General features: G+C 49.1%; 3 non-coding genes and 1 pseudogene across 4 annotated transcripts; all 4 read right to left on the reverse strand.

Moving 5' to 3' along the window:
* Positions 1 to 3,296: 3,296 nt before the first annotated feature.
* Positions 3,297 to 7,477, reverse strand: LOC100580080 (annotated as a pseudogene). Its single transcript, XR_004033055.1, has 5 exons — positions 7,140 to 7,477; positions 6,529 to 6,686; positions 5,422 to 5,490; positions 3,767 to 3,952; positions 3,297 to 3,681 (listed from the first exon to the last, which is right to left on the reverse strand). The product of XR_004033055.1 is annotated as an uncharacterized LOC100580080 (transcript).
* LOC115838103 lies at positions 4,638 to 4,771 on the reverse strand. Its single transcript, XR_004033149.1, has one exon. It is a non-coding gene; the product is annotated as a small nucleolar RNA SNORA71 (small nucleolar RNA).
* Positions 5,935 to 6,067, reverse strand: LOC115838105. The gene has a single exon (XR_004033151.1). It is a non-coding gene; the product is annotated as a small nucleolar RNA SNORA71 (small nucleolar RNA).
* A 4,477-nt stretch (positions 7,478 to 11,954) lies between the features above and the next one.
* On the reverse strand, positions 11,955 to 12,087 carry LOC115838107. The gene has a single exon (XR_004033153.1). It is a non-coding gene; the product is annotated as a small nucleolar RNA SNORA71 (small nucleolar RNA).
* Positions 12,088 to 18,356: the final 6,269 nt, after the last annotated feature.

Below are 18,356 nucleotides of genomic sequence, written 5' to 3' on the forward strand. Positions count from 1 at the left end.
CTCTCCCAGCACAAACACTGCAGGGCTCGGTGATCACTGCTATGGGTCCTGGACCAAGGTGATGGGTTAGGCCTATCAAGGCTGTCCTTGGGTGACTGAGCTTCTCTAGGCAACTGAGCTATGGTTGGAGGTGTGGGGGATGGGGAGCTGACAGGTACAGAGCTTGGCCTCTAGACACATCCATCCAGGTGCTAACCAGTTAATCCTGGCCTGATTCAGCTGCCAACCTCACAACATGGTGAAACGTTCCTAATCAGAAGCAGCACTGCAGTGGCCTCAGATGCCTGTTGTCTCCCCCCTTCACTGAGACTGGTATCCAAAGGAAAAGCTTCCTTTTTTTTGAGACAGAGTCTTGCTCTGTCGCCCAGGCTGGAATGCAGTGGCACAATCTTGGCTCACTGCAAGCTCTGCCTCCTGGGTTCACGCCATTCTCCCGCCTCAGCCTCCCGAGTAGCTGGGACTGTAGGCGCCCGCCACCACGCTCGGCTAATTTTTTGTATTTTTAGTAGAGATGGGGTTTAACCATGTTAGCCAGAATGGTCTCGATCTCCCGACCTCGTGATCTGCCTGCCTCGGCCTCCCAAAGTGCTGCGATTACAAGCGTGAGCCACCGCGCCCGGCCAGGAAAAAGCTTCCTATTGTCCATGGTCCATGCGGTGATGGTGGCTTGCACAGGCTGCAGTGAACGCCCAGCAGTGAGAGCTCCTCACTTTAGTCAAATCGCACCTCCCTGTGAAGGCCTTCCTGTCTAGTCAATTTCAATGCCACTCCCTCTGCTGGTCCCCAAACTTCCTATCTTGTTTCCCTGCTTTATGACTTTCCTTAACATTTCTCAAGCATTCTACCTATTTTAGTACTTTGTTTTATGATATGTCCTTGTCCTCCAAAATGTAAGTACAAAGCAAGGATTTGCTCTTTTGCCTGTTTTGTTTACCGGTTCCTAGAATTGTGCCTGCACAGAACTGATACTTGATATGAATGGAAGGAGGGGCGGGGAATCCAGTCTGGGTGGAGGTTCCACCGGCAAAGGCTTCCTGAAGAAAGTGACACAAGCTGAGTCAGCTGAGCTTGAAGCGGAGGATGCATTCCAGGCACATAGGCTGGGAAAAGAACATGTTCAGGGGCCTTAAGCAGAAGGGTGGCTGAGGCCTAGGGTGCTTGTGTGAGAAAAAGGTGGACAGGCAGGCCACAGGCAGAGTGAGGAGGGCCTCGCTATCTCCTCTGGAGAATGGGAAGTCTAGGCTAGAGGCTGAGGTTAGGGTTGAGCGAGGGTGGCAGAGGGCAGGAGAAGAAAGACCTAAGAGGCTGGGCGAGCGATGAGGACCATTTACAATTGGAAAGGGAGTTCCAGTGATTGACAGGAGCTGTCCTTTATCGAGCACTTCCTGTGTGCCAAGTGCTATGCTAAGAGCTTCTAACATATTAGTTCACCGACCTTCACATCCAGCCTGCAACCACTAGGATGCATGAAAATAGGGTGATAAATGAGGGAACCCTCCACAAATCAACCAGTCTGGCTTAGTAAGGAAAATTTTATGCCAGGGGCCAAGCCACGTTAAGTGATCCTCTCTCTATAGCTGACACTCTCTTCCCTCACTGTGTGGCAATCTCGCCTCTTCCCTTGTTTTTCAGTACTCCGTCAGTGTTGCCTCCTATAGAACAAACTAAAAAGGGCGTAAGAGACCCCCACGTTGCAGGATTGAGGTAGTGGGTCAAGAAGAGCATGAGAGAGAAAGAGAATGAGAGATTAAAGGAGAAGGGAGTGGAGTGTAGACACTGGTCCTATTAGCTGACAGGAACCTGCTTAGCAATGAGAGGGGTCAGTTTGCTAAGGAAAGACAGGTCTGCCAATTCAAGGCACCAACCAGTGTAAAACTTCATTAAAAATAGTGGACTCAGAAAAGGGGAGAACTTTGGCCCCCTTTCTTTGGTGGGGAAAATGTGGTCATTTCTCGCTAAAGGACAAAGGCCACAGTTGGATAAAACTGGCCAGAGAGGGGTTGCAGCAGGTGGGGGGATCTTCAAGAGAGCAAACCAGAGGTGTCAGGTGGTTCTTGGGTAGGAATAAGGAGGGGGGCAATGCAGAAATAAGGCCCTCGCCAGAAATGGCTGGCAGAGCAGACTCTCAGCCCCCAAGAATGTCTCCTGATGGCAGAGGTCATCAGAGATGCCTGATAGCCTGGTTTCCCTCAACCCTAGTCACAGTTCTTTGTTTCTCTTTTCTTTCTTTCTCTTTCTTTCTTTCTTTCTTTCTTTCTTTCTCTCTCTTTCTTTTTTTTTTTTTTTTTTGAGACAGTCTCACTCTGTTGCCTAGGCTGGAGTGCAGTGGCGTAATCTTGGCTCACTGCAACCTCCACCTCCCGGGTTCAGATGATTCGCCTGCGTCAGCCTCCTGAGTAGCTGGGAATATAGGTGCCTGCCACCATGCCTAATTTTTGTACTTTTAGTAGAGATGGGGTTTCACCATGTTGGCCAGGCTGGTCTCGAACTCCTGACCTCAAGTGACTTGCCCGCCTCAGCCTTCCAAAGTGCTGGGATTACAGGCGTGAGCCACCATGCCTGGCTTAGAACAGTGATTTCTATTTCAACTGAAGGAATGGGACCAACTGACTCCCAACTTTCTACCATGGCCTTTGGGAGCATTCTTGTGTGTGAAATTTACCTGAAAAATGAGGACAGAGCAACATATGCAGGTGGTGACACACATACAATGCACACGTAAGCACATCACTGCGATCACTGCTACCAAAGGGAATCCCCAAAGACCAAATCTATTTCATGGTAACAGAAGCCCCAGCGGCTGGCACTGCCTGCCACACCCCCAGAGCTCTCCACGGGCAGCTGTTCCTCATACATTCCACTCTCTCCTCTGCTCAAAACCAACTCCTACATTCACCTGCAATCCACCACCTGAGCTCAGGGCACTCTTGCATTCCTCAAGGACTTCAGCCCCTGCCTCCATCCCTAAGTCATCCCGTCATGGTCTTCTCTCCCAAAGCCTTGGCTCGAATGTTTCCCCTGCCAACTTAATCCTAACAGTTCCCCTTCTCTCCTAAGCCTGAACAACCCCCCAACCCCTAGATGCACTTGGGATTATTGTTCAACCCCAGTCCAAATCCCACGTCCCATCTCACATTCCCTAGGTCAAGCCTTGGGTATGTGTCAAGGGGAAAGTCTTAATGAGTGAGAACCAGAAGACCTGCCCTTGTGACGCAGTCTCTACACCCAGTCTTGCTGGCACACGAAGATACTGATAAAAAAACCAAACACACAAAAATGAAAGAACAAGCAGCAGGGCATGTTTCAAGATTTATTGAGTGGGTGAGAGGACAATGGTCCATATCACAGAAAAAGTCAACAGGAACAAATTCTTGGTTTTCAGAAGTCACACCAGGAGGAGGCGGAAGGACATGGAGGATGGCCACTGGATGGCCTGGCCTAGATAGAAGAAAGCCAGTCTTCCTGGGCCATGGCACTCTGTGGCACTGGCAGGGCAGAGCCAGCTGAAGGGTCTTCAACTCTGGATTCCAAGTCCCCAGAGCCACAAGGCTTTTCCTCTGCCCACCCACGCTGAGGGAATAGTCGATTAATGTTGTGCTGAGACAATAGGGGCAAGAAGGTCTGGCCATGCATCACAGGGTGACATCACTCGTCACTCTTGGTCTGTGATCAACCCCCAATCTAAAAGAGAAGACAAATGAAGCCAGCGGCTTGGAATTTCCACCTCGGAAACACAGGCTGACTTAACCTCTTGGCATTCACGTACCATGAGGAGGCCCCTCCAGGGAAGCTGGGACCCCAGGTCATTGTCCTGAGAGGCTCAGTGCCTGCACCTCTTGGGGTTTCCTCTAACAGTCTCCAGACCCAAGGTGGCATCCCTGGAGTGAGGAAGGGCCACAGAGCAGGAGGCTGCAAGTACTTGGTCTCCAGTGTTCTGTCATCTTTCTTAAAGCTGATGTCAATGGGAATGCCCCCAGTTAATCAGTCGGGTATGAGTTGCCAGTTTCTTTCATACCAAACTCATCTCAAAAAGGAATCTCAATGCTCCCAAAGAATAGTCAAAATAAAAACTTAAGAGTCTAGCAAAACTGTCTTAAGAGTCTTGACAGGCAACCGAGCAGATGTGCAACTGGCAGAAAGACAGCTCAAGAGACCTCTCAGGGGCCCTCCCATAGATGTGCCACCTCACCGTGCTGGGAGCCAAGGACCACCCCAGCAGCCATCCCTCCGTGCTTTCATTACTTGCCTGCACATCTGTCTCCCCAGTGGGACTGACTCTTGCTCATCCCAGCCTCAAAGACCTTCTCATGTTGCTACCCCTCCCTGGAATACCTTTCTACTGCCCATCACATCCCACTCCTTGAAAGACTTGCCCAGGCCCACCACCTCCAAAAGGCTGCTTCTCTTTGAAAATCTTAAGGCAGTGACTGTATGCCACCCAACATCACACTTATTCGTTAAAAATAATTCACACAGGCTTTTTCCACCATCTAGTACCCAAACCTTGACACTGAGAGAGATTGCTCTCTGATAACAGAAGGCTAAGCTGAAAAAAGCCACACTAATGTGTCTCCCATCACTCACACAGCATCCTGCAATGCTCCTGAGACCAGAAGGTGCTGGCAGGAGAGAAGGAGTGTGTGAAAGCGCCAGCATTTGAAAGGGACAGGTGTGAACCCTCCAAACACGGGAAACGGCTTTCAGCAATTCCTCTCCCTGCGTTATCGATGACCAGAGCACAGGCAGCCCGTGATCATTTTTGAATGCAGGTGTATACAAGGGCAGAGAGAGATTCATGAGGAGAAACAGATGCCAGCAGCCTGTGGACTAGGTCCAGTCCAGGAAAACAATCTAGCCCAGCACAGGACCCCAAAAGTGGCCCTCCTTCCCTGTAAAAGCCACATAGAACTTCCTTGCCAGGAGGAATCACAGAGAAGTCACATGGGGCAAAAACAATGGGAAAATATGGGTTGGTAATGATAGGAATCATGTGGTCTGAAGTACCACAAAAGTCATCTCTGTCAGAACGTTATTTTCCAAATGAAGAAAATTAGGTTCTGAATCAGTCCTTGACTGGGATAGTGGCAGAAGGGGATTCAAAGCTAGGGGACAAGAGTCTCTGAAGCCTAGGTCCACTCATTTTCCATTACAACATCCTGCTGCCCAGGGAGAAAGGGCAGAGACCTCTTATTACCTAAGTGGGACTCTGGAGGTTTCCCCCCAGCAGCAAGCCCTGAAGGCACATGAAGGGCCAGAGGTGATCTGGGTTGGCTGGGTGGACAGCGGATCTGGGGATCCACAGTGCCATTCTCATCTCACTTCTCAGCTCCCCTACACCAACCCCAAAGCCCCTGGGAACATGTACAGAACTGTACTAGATATAAGGAACCAACATTCCAGAGAATGAACCAGAGATCTTACCTCAAGGACACTGAGGTCTAGCATGTTCCCGACATGACAACTCCCATGCCTCTGCACACAGTGGACTATCTGCAACAGATGATGCCATGAGTGAGCACCCAGCTTGTCCCTGCTCACAGCAGGGATGGCAGGCAACAGGAAAGGGCTTAGCACAATAGTTACCAGGCAGTAAACATTCCTAAGCAAACACACTATTTCCTCATAAAAGAGAAAATAGTTAACTCTACAGAGGAAGACAGTGGATGGTCTATTGCAGGGTGAGGGTGGCCAACACTGATCAATGTGTAGTTAATCAGCAAAAGACTGAAAGGAGATCAAAACCAGGTTTACAGCAGTGTGCCATGGCTGAGTGGCAGTGACTCTGCTGGTCATCAAGGGGAATTTAAGCAACACACATAGCCTGGTTCCCAACAGCAGGGAGCAGGAAGTGAAAGCTCTAATCATGACATAACACACATGGCAACCCCCAATCCCCTGGAGGCCCCAGGTGTGTGCAGCTTTGAGAAGCAGGAGTGTAGGAAAGCTCCCGGGACAGGAAGGTGAAGATGTGGACCCTCCAAACACAGCAAGCTTTCCCGCATTTCCTCTGCCTGCACTACCAATGACCAGGACATGGGCAGCCCGTGATCACTTACAGAATGCAGGCGCAGAAAAGAGCAGAGGGGATCCAGGAACAGAGGCCAAAGTGAGCTGCTTGGAGATTGCCAAAGCGCCAAGCCCAAAGGACCTGAGCGCTATCCACTTAAGGTAGTACAAAGCTCTCATCTGCCCCCATCAAGAAAGTCACAGAAGACCAATTTTTGGTTAAAAAAAAAAAAGGGCTTAAATTGTTCATTCATCCCACAAATATTGAGTATCTACAAGTAGCCAGACATCATGGGGTCAAAAGCAAGAAAAACTTGCAAGATCTCCCCACTTACAGAGCTTTTGCAGTTTCCCTACATTACAGAAAGTCAAGCTCAAGAGAATGAAAGAACTTAGCCAGGCTCTCCTCTGCACCCAGCTTTGCCATACAGTTCTCGGAATTCAGGACCATGCCCTCCGCTGGGGTCCGCCAGAAGGGAATCTGAAGGGTCCCCCAAGGTGCTCATGACCAGCACCACTTACCCAGGGACATCCTCACACCGCGGACAGTGGGAGCCCCTCAGGGAGTGCAGATCAGGGTGCTGCAGGAAAAATGGGGGCGTTGGCTGGTGCGGAACCAGCAAAGCCATCCAAGGGAGAGCTGTCATCTGTCTCCAGGAGAGCCCCACAGCCCACGAGGCCTAGGCAGGGAAGAGCGTAGGGAAGGGGCTTAGTACAAGGTCCTGGCAAAGGAGTCTGGAATTCGCCCCTCTGGGGCCCTGGGAGCGTCCTCCATTTAAACCTCAGCCAACTGGTCTGTAAAACGGAGGTTTTACAGCTACTTTTTAAAGGTTATTGAGAAGAAAATGAGTTCACGGTTCCAAGGACGTGGCACAATGACTGACACTTTGTAGGCAACCGAAAAGCAGCTTTGGGGGCTTCCAAAGTCAGGAGTCGAAGATCGGGGTCGGGGGAGTTTAAGTCGCGAGGTCTCTAGCCCCACTCAGCCCGCGTGCAAGGCCCCGGGCACAGCGTTGCCGAGCCGTTTCTAAAAGGGCATTAAGCCTCCCCGCAGAGAGGCTGTGCCGACCTGTGGGGGTCTGACGTCCGCATGGGGTCGGCTTAGCCCAGCGAAGGCCGAGGGCGCGGCTCACCCGCCAGTCTCTTTCCCGAGGACACGCGAAACCCGAGGGGCCCACCCCGGCGGAGGGGACAGACCACGCACCAGCGGCTGGGCCTGACGTCCAGCCGGCTCTTCCCATGCCCCTTGGGGCCTCAGTTTCCCCTTTTGTCGGGGAGGAGGTACACAGCACCGGCCTTGGGAGGCCACCGGGGGTTCTTGGGAAGACCACTCCTCGGGCGCTGCCCCTCATTGACTCATCCGGAGCGCCAGGACGGATGGCGGCAGGTACAGGGGTAACCGCGCGGAAGATGTTGAGGGACAGGCCGCAGCCACAAGACGCTCTTCCCAGTGCTCAGCGCCCGCGGAAATACGGCTGGGGGCGCGGCTGCAGCCTAGAGCGGCGCTTCCGCCGGGCCCCTACCTGCGCAGACGTGCCTGCAGCGCCCCCTGGCAGAACGGAGCTGCAATTCTGTCCCTCCACTAACGCCCTTTATCCAAGCGTTCACCTAAAGGAGCATCCCTTCATGAGTTCACTCATCCATCCATTTACCCAGAAAGTATTTGTGAAACATCAGCTTCCATTTGAGTACACAGTGAGAAGACAGCCATCAGTCTATTAACCAGGAAGTGGGCCCTCACCACTTCCTAGTTTACCAAATCTACTGGTGCCTTTGATCTTGGACTTTTAGCCTCCAGAACTGAGAAATAAATGTCTGTTGTTTATAAGCCACCCAGTTCATGATGGCACTTTGTTATGGCAGCCCAGACAGGGGTCGGCTGGCAAATAGGTCAGCTTGGACCATGGCCAGCTTGGCGTCCACACACCCTCCCCTCCAGGCAAAAAAATAGAAAAAAATCCACTTCAAACATGCATCCCTTCTAGCATTGGCAAGAGTGTGTCTGCAGTCTTGTTCTGTTTTTGACGTCAGCAGACAAATAAAGGGCCAGCCATTGAGAATAGACTGTTCTTTTAATGCTGTAACAAAGGCTGTCACAACACACTTATTTCAAGAGCTCAACATACTGCCCTGTTTGCTGGAATCACATACTACGTAGGCCAGTGTTCCAGATGAGAAAGTCAACGTGGATAAGCAAAATGCCCACAAGGCTGTATGCAACAGCCAAACCCTCAATGGAATTTCTTAATAACTGGCCATTTAGGACAAGTTAAGGAAAAGACTTGGGCTTTTAGATAGAATGTGTTGGTGATAGAAACCTAACTTATGCTTTAAAACTAAAATACATTATTGGAAAACTTATATAATCAAGCGAAGCGAAGGGCAGAGGTCAAGCTGGGCCTCCAAGACAACAAACACCAGAACTGGAATTCCATCCCTGTCCTGCAACTCTGCCTCTCTCTCTGGGTGGACTTCTGACTTCACACTCGCTCTGGTTTTTTGCTTATAGTGAGGGACATATGCCACATTTACCCAGGGTAACATCTCCATCCTGCTTCCACTGAGGGTAGGCAGGACTGCCACGTACGGTTGTGCAGGTCGTGTACTGCACAACTCATAGGAGCACCATACACATCATAGCCTATGGTTGAGAAGCAGAGATGCCAGGGATGCTTGGGCAATCTGATGACACAGAAAACACTTGACTTAAAAGAAAGAAGGTGTTTTCCCTAGCATGTTCTTCTCTGGTGTAGCAGAGTCACCCTATGTCATACCATCTAATCCTTAAATGATGGTCCTTCTAATAAAGGCCCTTGAAAATATCTCTGAAGGGCAACACTTTTGAAGAATTTTTTCTCCATGCTACTTGAGATCAAGCAGAAGACTTTAATTAAACCTGTGACAGTGAAACCTGTGCACGGTCATTAGAAAAAAAGGTTTGCAAGCAGTAGCGGGGCTTTCTGAGAAATGCTATTCTGAATTCTACAAACTTTTTTTTTTTTTGAGACAGAGTCTTGCTCTGTCACTCAGGCTGGAGTGCAGTGGCGTGATCTCAGCTCACTGCAACCTCTGCCTCCTGAGTTCAAGGGATTCTCCTGCCTCAGCCTCCTGAGTAGCTGGGATTACAGGCGCACATCACCACAGCCTGACTAATTTTTGTATTTTTAGTAGATTGCATCATATTGGCCAGGCTGGTCTCGAACTCCCAACCTCAGGTGATCTGCCTGATCTCGGCCTCCCATGTGCTGGGATTACAGGTGTGAGCCACCGTGCCCAGCCTGATTTTCACAACCTTTGACACTCAAGCTCTCAATTCTCAAAATTACCTTCTGGGCCAAGGATAGGCACTTCCACCCCTTCTGCAGCTCTGAGAGGAGTCACCCATCTCTGAGGTCCCTCATCTAATTTGTCTTGAGTGTGGGTTAGGACTTGTTGAGGCTACACACCCCTCAGGGTGTCTGTGCTTTGCTTGTTCATGGGATGCTTGGCTGAGTCCCCACTCCTTCCTGAGTAAGCTCACCCAGCAGGCCCTATCCAGCATGGCAGTGTGTGTGGTAGGGGTTGGAGGGTGGGCTGCAACAGAGGTAAAGGAAGGAGGAGCAGGTGTCAGGGAGCCTGCAGGTGGTCACATCCAGCTGTCACCATTGATAAAGATACAACTGATTTCCATCTGCCCAACTCTCGTGTCCACCTCTCCCCAGTGGTGGGGTCAGAAGGCATTCACAAGGCAGAAGCACTACTCCTGCCCTTCAAGGGCACTGAGGCCAAGACTTTCCAACTGAAGTCTGCCAATTTTTTTTTTTTTGAAACAGGGTCATCCAGCTTGCAGTGCAGTGGTGCAATTATGCCTCACTGCAGCCTCGACCTCCCAGGCTCAAGCGATCCTCCTGTCTCAGCCTCCTGAGTAGCTGGGACTACAGGTGCATGCCACCAGGCTCCGCTAATTAAAAAAAAAAATTCGTAGAGATGGGGTCATACTATGTTGTCCAGGCTGGTCTTCAACTCGCGGTCTCAAACGATCCTCTTGCCTTGGTCTCATATTCAGTCCATAACATCCTCCAGGGGTTTTTGAGATGTTGCTGCACAACACCAACACACATTTCCTGTTGATGTACTTTCATGCTGGGATTACAGGCGTGAGCCACCAGGCCTGGCCCTATGCTCATTTTCTGCTTTTGTTATTTCAATAATTTATTTGTTTTGTTTTGTTTTTTGAATCAAAGTCTCACTCTGTCGCCCAGGCTGGAGTGCAGTGGTGCGATCTCAGCTCACTGCAACCTCCGTCTCCCAAGTTCAAGCGATTCTCCTGCTTCAGCCTCCCGATTAGCTGGGATTACAGGCACCCGCCACCACACCCAGCTAATTTTTGTATTTTTAGTAGAGACGGGGTTTCACCATGTTGGCCAGACTGGTCTTGAACTCTTAACCTCAAATGATCCACCTGCCTCAGCCTCCCAAAGTGCTGAGATTGTAGGTGTGAGCCACCGTGACTGGCCCTAATTTTATTTTATTTGAATCAGTTAAGTTGTCTTGTCCTGCTTTTTTCTTTTTTTTTCTTTTTTTTTTTTGAGATGGAGTCTTGCTCTGTTGCCCAGGCTAGCGTTCAGCGGCACGCTCACTGCAACCTCCACCTCCTGGGTTCAAGTGATTCTTCTGCCTCAGCCTCCCGAGTAGCTGGGATGACAGGCGCCCATCACCACGCCTGGCTAATTTTTGTATTTTTAGTAGAGACGGGGTTTCACCATCTTGGCCAGTCTGGTCTCGAACTCCTGATCTCAAGTTATCCACTCGCCTCGGCCTCCCAAAGTGCTGGGGTTTCAGGCATGAGCTACCACGCCCAGCCTTTTTTCATTTTTTTTTTTTAAGCCCTCAGAGCCAAGAGCAGACTGGGGCAAAAGTAACTTTTCTTACATTTCAGAATTAAGTGAGCCCTCTCCCGTTGCCACAATGAGCATTTCCCTTTCTTCTTTTGCATCAACATTTAAAGATCATCTATTACAGGCCATGCAATGGGATGGGGGGATACTGCCCCCTCTGGTTCCTAACTTATCCACATACCAGCACAGGTATCCACTCCCCATCCCTTCCTCCTCTTCAGCTTCAGAGTCTTCTCTTTCTCCCCCTGACCCTTAAGAGCCTTCCCATTGCAACTTTAAAGGACTCCTATTTGAGTACTTCAAAAATCCACCAAGAGCCAGACGCATTGGTGTGCACCTGTAGTCCCAGCTACCGGGGAGGCTGAGGCAGAAGGATCCCTTGAGGCCAGAGAAGCATAGGAAGACCTCATCTCCAAAAAAAGGAAAACCCACCAAGGTCCAAGCACGATGACTCACACTTGCAATCTTAGCACTTTGGGAGGTTGAGGTGGGAGGATCGTTTGAGCCCAGGATTTGGAGACCAGCCTGGACAACATAGTGAGACCTCATCTCTACAAAAAAACTTTTCTTAATTAGCCAGGTATGGTGACATGTGCTTGTAGTCTAAGCTACTTGAGAGGCTGAGGCAGGAGGATCGCTTGAGCCCAGCAGGTTGAGGCTTCAGCGAGCTCTGATTGTGCCACTGCATTCCAGCCTGGGCAACAGAGCAAGACCATGTCTCAAAAAACAAAAACAAACAGAAAACCACCAAAGCACACCACCTCCAAGAAGCCATCTTTCTTTAAATCCTATCATAATCACGATCTATACTCAATGTTGTATGTATTCATACGCTCGGTTGATACTTTCCGTACAATTCACCTGGCTGGTGAAATGTTACCTCTTCTGTGCAGGGCTCATGCTCTGTGAGCCTCAGCCGTCCCTTGAGTAGTTAACGTTGTCCTGGGGAACAAATAGTCCCAGATATACACAGCCTAATTTTTGCCAAGAAGTCAAGCTGAGAAAGGCCAAACAAAATGACAGCCCACGATGCCCCAGAGGCTTGAGAGTGTTCAGAAAAGAGAAGTCGAATGTGAGAAAAGCACCAGCGTTTCCAAGGATGGAGATGGACCCTCCAAATACAGAAAATGCTTTGCGCAGTTCACCTGCCTGTACTATCGATGACCAAGACGCAGGCAGCTGATGATCACTTTCAAATGCAGACACAGAAAGAGAGCACAGCATGACACAGGGCAGGAGACAGATGCCAACGGCCAGTATGGGAAAGAGCAGCCCAGTGAGCATGGAGCCCAGCAACGGCCACCCTGTTCTCCAAACTCCGTAAAATTTCCCTGCTGGGGAATTAAAGGGAACACACTTCTGGTAAAAGAGAGGGAAAAATCTTGGCTTTGGAAAAGATCAGGAGTGTAGTTATAAGAACAATAACAACAACAACGGTAGAAATTCCTTTCCCTCACAGCTCTGTTTTTGGGATGAGTAAACTGAGGTTAAGAATAGGGCACAGAGCTAGATCATGGCAGAGGGGATTGGGACCCAAGTGTCTCTGATGCTCCATCATTTTTATTTTATTTTATTTTATATTTTATTTTTACATTTAATTTATTTTTACTTTATTTTTAAATTTAATTTACTTTTATTATTATTTATTTATTTTATTTTATTTTTTGAGACAAAGTCTTGCTCTATTGCCCAGGCTGGAGTGAAGTGGCACAATCTTGGCTCACTGTAACCTCTGCCTCCCGGGTTCAAGCGATTCTTGTGCCTCAGCTTCCCGAGTAACTGGGATTATAGGTGCCCACCACTACACCCGGCTAATTTTTCTATTTTTAGTAGAGATGAGATTTCACCATGTTTGTCAGGCTGGTCACAAACTCCTGACCTCAAGTGATCCGCCTGCCTCGCCTCCCCCAGTGCTGGGATTACAGGTGTAAACCACCTCGCCCGGACCATCTACCTGTTTTCCATCACAGCACGCTGCTGCCAAGCTCTATAGATGCCCCCATAGCGCCCCAGAGAGTGCTCATCACCCAAAAGACGCAGTAACAGAGGAGCAGTAAGAAGCCAAGGAGGAGAATGGACAGATACAACAAAATCTGCAGCATGGTGGTCACTCTTGGCGTGGAGATGGGTCTGGAGCTCCCGCAGGCCTTGCATAGTCAGTTGCTGACTTCCCACCTAGACTCCGGGCACCAACTCCTTGGAAGACACTGTCCAGCCAGCCATGATTCCATCTCTTCTGGCGAAGGGGCTCCAAGCCCTGGGGATTTCTCAGCCACTACGGGAAGATTTACAGACTTCCCGTAGTGGAATCTTGTCTTCCCAGCTACAGTCCAATCCTTTGCAATCAGTATGTTGAAAGCAGGACTCCTGATATGTCTGCTTAGACTTGCTAAGTGGAAGTGTCTTCCCCCATCCCCCTAGAAAAATATCAGGCAAAAGCCTTAGAATTTTTCTGATCATTCTTAGGTAATAAAAAGTCTTGCAGTCACTAAAAATGGAAAACACAGTTTCCATTCAACAATTTTATTTTATTTTATTATTTTTTAATAATACACCAGTAGGGTTAGGCGCGGAGGCTCACACCTGTAATCCTAGCACTTTGGGAGGCTGAGGTGGGTGGATCACGAGTTCAGGAGTTCGAGACCAGCATGACCAACATGGTGAAACGCCATCTCTACTAAAAATACAAAAATTAGCCAGGCATGGTGGCATGTGCCTGTAATCCCAGCTACTCGGGAGGCTGAAGCAGGTGAATCGCTTGAACCCAGGAGGCAGAGGTTGCAGTGAGCCGAGATCACACCACTGCACTCAAGCCTGGGTGACAGAGTGAGACTCTGTCTCAAAAAAGAAAAAAAAAAAAAAAACAGGATTAGTTAAGGATCCGCTGAATCCATTCAACAAGTTTAAATGTTCAAACTAATGCATTATTATGTTTTCAATGATCTTTCATAGATAAGACTTCTCTCCTTTCCACCAGCTGGGGCTAAATACAGGATGGGCTGCTGTCTGCTGGGATGGGGACATGTGCCTTCTCTCTTCACATATCCAGATATGTTTCTCTTCAATAGGAATTTGCTGTCCACTTACCCACTCCCAATTCTTCCAGGATCAAAACAGGTAGAGTAAAGTGTAAGGAGAGGGGAGACATCTCTTGTCTGGTGCTTTTGCAAGAAGCCCATGCCCTCTCCAAGCTAGGGAGAGGTTTCATCCTGATTATTTCTCTTGTGGCCTTCCCTACCAATCCCAGGCTTCTCAAAGGTTGATCTTGTGGACTTTTTCATGGGCTCTTCAGAGAGACTCCTCCTGTTGCCTGTTGTATCCCTACTGATGTGTGCACAGACCCTCTTCTTGGAATCCCCTCACCCTAGCAGGCTTCCTCACGGGTGGGACCTCCTGGGTACCAGGCAGACATTCATACCACAGATTCTACTCCTACAGAAGGAGACTATGAACCTTTGACTCAGGAGTGGGTTGGACCCCAGTCACCTGTGCTCCCCAACTTTGAGTGACAAATGCCAAGCTCCCTCATGACCTGCTAAAGTGCTTCCTAATGAGTTAAGGTGAGATGCATGGGCTCTCTCCCTTTTGGGGGCAGGGGGTGAGACTCACAGCTCTTGCTTTTTCCTAAGAAATATAATTTCACCATTCGCCTTCTTTTTCATTTCTAATTCTGTACCATTAATACCCTCCAATTGGAAGAGAAGATTCAAGAGTCACAAGCAACCATTTTTCAGTTATCTCCTTCCTCAGTTCTGCATTTGGTCCAGCACCTTCTTTGGAAGGCAGCTGCTATTTTATCATGGAACCTTCAAAAACTGCCAATACTCAAATCAATTTTTGCCTATCGCAACAGCAATTTTATTGCATTTTTAATCCTTCCTTCCTTCCTTCTTCTTCTTCTTTTTTTTTTTTTTTTGATGGAGTTTCACTCTTGTCACTCAGGGTAGAGTGCAATGATATGATCTTGGCTCACTGCAACCTCTGCCTCCTGGGATCAAGTGATTCTTGTGCCTCAGCCTCCCGAGTAGCTGAGATTACAGGCACCCACCACCATGCCTGGCTAATTTTTGTATTTTTAGTAGAGATGGAATTTCGCCATGTTGGCTAGGTTGGTCTCGTACTCCTGACCTTGTCCTCCACCTGCCTTGGCCTCCCAAAGTGCTGGGATTACAGGCATGAGCCACCACACCCGGCCTCATTTGTTTCTTGAGAAGCAATTGTATATGGTTCTTCCCTCTGTCTTGGTGCCTCCTTTCCTTGGTGTGTCAGCTGAAACTTCCTTTTTTTTCTTTTTTTTTTTTGATGGAGTCTTGCTCTGTCGCCCAGGCTGGAGTGCAGTGGCGCAATCTCGGCTCACTGCAAGCTCCACCTACCGGGTTCACACCATTCTCCTGCCTCAGCCTCCCGAGTAGCTGGGACTACAGATGCTCGCCACCACACTCGGCTAATTTAACATCCTGTTCCACTACTGTGGAATAAGCATCAACCACTCCTCTTAGGTGCCCATCCTCCTATAGGCACTGGGGCTGCAGGAATTAACCCGCCAAGGTGCCCTTTTTAGTGTTATGGGAATAAAGAGTGCAAAAGAAAATCTGGAACTACAGAAAATCTGCAGTTCTGCCCGTTCCCAGCTTTCTGAGGGCACTTTGGCCTTAATTGCCAGCCCAGAAGATTCAGCCCGGTGAGGCCTCAATCTGAATATGCAGGAGGCCAAGCCCTTTCAGATTCATAGGTGGGGCGGCGGAGGTGGGTGTGGGTTGTGGATGCACTCAGTCTCCTGTTTGCTGCGTCTCTTCCAGCTCCAAAGGGTTGATGAGAGCCAGATTGCCTTAGATCTGTGCTGGGGAGCACAGCAGCAACCAGCCACATGTGATTACAGAGCACTGGAAATGTGGCCAGTAGGAATTGTAATGTGCCGTAAATGTAAATCACACACCAGTTTCCAAAGACCTCATACAAGAAAAAGAATCGTAAATAGCTTATGAATAATTATAAAATATCGATTACATGCTGACATGATAATATTTTGGTTATAGTCAGTTAAATAAATTATTAAAATTAATTTTACTTTTACTTTTTTTTTTTTTTTTTTGAGACAGAGTCTTGCTCTGTTGCCCAGCTTGGAGTGCAGTGGCGCGATCTCGGCTCACTTCAACCTCCGCCTCCCGGGTTCATGCCATTCTCCTGCCTCAGCCTCCTGAGTAGCTGGGACTACAGGCGCCCGCCACCACGCCCAGCTAATTTTTTGTATTTTTAGTAGAGACGGGGTTTCACCGTGTTAGCCAGGATGGTCTTGATCTGCTGACCTCGTGATCTGCCCACCTGGGCCTCCCAAAGTGCTGGGATTACAGGCATGAGCCACTGGGCCCGGCCTACTTTTACTTTTTATCTTTTTTTTTTTTTGTGGTGGAGTTTCGCTCTTGTTGCCCAGGCTGGAGTGCAATGGCGAGATCTCAGCTTACCACAACCTCTGCCTCCCAGGTTCAAGCGATACTCCTGCCTCAGCATCCCGAGTAGCTGGGATTACAGATATGCACCACCATGCCCGGCTAATTTTGTATTTTTAGTAGAGACGGGGTTTCTCCATGTTGGTCAGGCTGGTCTCGAACTCCCGACCTCAGATGATCCACCCACCTTGGCCTCCCAAAGTGCTGAGATTACAAGCGTGAGCCACCTCAGCCGGCCTACTTTTTATCTTTTTAACATGCTCTTAGAAAATGTAAAAGTACATATGTGGCTTCCATTATCATTATATTTCTTTTTTTTTTTTTTTTTTTTGAGATGGGGTCTCGCTCTATCACCCAGGCTGGAGTACAATGGCATGATCTTGGCTCACTGCAACCTCTGCTGCCCGGGTTCAAGCAATTTTCCTGTCTCAACCTCCCGAATAGCTGAGAATACAGGTGCATGCCACCACGCCCGGCTAATTTTTGTATTTTTAGTAGAGACAGGGTTTCAGCGTGTTGGTCAGGCTGGTCTCGAACTCCTGACCTCAGGTGATCCACCTGCCTCAGCCTCCCAAAGTGCTGGGATTACAAGCGTGAGCCACCATGTCCAGCCTTGCATTATATTTCTACTGGACAATGCAATCTTTCTTTTTCTTTTTCTTTTTTGAGACAGGGTCTCGTTCTGTCAACCTGACTGGAGTGCAGTAGTGTGATCTTGGCTTACTGCAGCCTTGATCTCCCAGGCTCAAGTGATTCTCCTGCCTCAGCCTCCTGAGTAGCTGGGACTATAGGACTGCTCCAGCACACCTGGCTCACAATGCCATCTTAGACTTTTCAAATACAGCACATTTCCTCTGCCTCATAAAGAATCCCAGAGTACTTACGGTGACAGAAGCCCTCAGCTTTCTCAGAAATACTACAATGTAGCAACTACTAGGCCTTGGATATTTGTTCTGTGCTACAGTCTTGATATAAATCATTTCATTTAATTCTCACAGCAACGCTATGAGCAGGGAACTATGACTGCCTATTTTCCCTAACGGGAAACTAAGGCTGGGCGGAGAAGTTAGGTCACTTAGCCAAAGTGACATGGAGAGTAACAGCAAGAGTGGGAGGCAGAAGAGGACACCAGGGCTGTGTGGCCACAAATGGGCACACCTGACTCCCCTGCCCAGTGTCCTCTCAGCCACAGCATCTGTATTAGTCCATCCTCATGCTGTTATAAAGAACTGCCTGAGATTGGGTAATTTATAAAGGAAAGAGGTTTAATTGACTCACAGTTCAGCATGGCAGGAGAGGCCTCAGGAAACTTACAATCATGGTGGAAGGGGAAGCAAACACGTCTTTCTTCACATGGTGGCAGCTAGGAGAAGTATAGAGCAAAAGGGGGGAAAGCCCCATATAAAACCATCAGATCTCATGAGAACTCACTTACTATCACAAGAACTGCAGCATGGGGGTAACCACCCCCACGATTCAATTACCTCCCACGACAGGTGGGAATTATGGGAAGTACAGTTCCAAATGAGATTTAGGTGGGGTCACAGCCAAACCATAGCAGCATCCCACAGCCCCTCCCAATCACAGAGACTCCCAGTGGTCTCACAGTCTGGGAATCCCATGGGCCTCTCCCAGGTACAAAATATGGAGCAGATCTCACCTCAGGGACCCCCATTTCCCTCACGATTGCATAGGTCAGGCCTGGATTTTCTTGTCCTTCTGACCTATTGAGTACCAAGAATCTGACTGGAGCGGGGCGGAGGGTGGGGTGTGGGCTCCTCATCAGGTCCAATGGTGGGCTGCTTGCACTCCAGAACATGGGCAGAGTCAGTAGCAGGGCTGTCTCAGGCCCAAGAGGCACACCCTGCCCAGGATGCAGGCAGTGCCAGTGCTTATGAGGATTTGTGGGCCATGAGTCCCCTCCTAAGATTGTCTCCAGTATGCTGCAGGGAACATGGGACATCTGTCTATAGTCTCTGTCACTGTGCAAATCTGATCAGGTTCCTCAAATGCCAATCTGGTCAGG

Source organism: Nomascus leucogenys, chromosome 13 (genome assembly GCF_006542625.1).
Source record: "Nomascus leucogenys isolate Asia chromosome 13, Asia_NLE_v1, whole genome shotgun sequence".
Lineage (NCBI taxonomy): Eukaryota > Metazoa > Chordata > Mammalia > Primates > Hylobatidae > Nomascus > Nomascus leucogenys.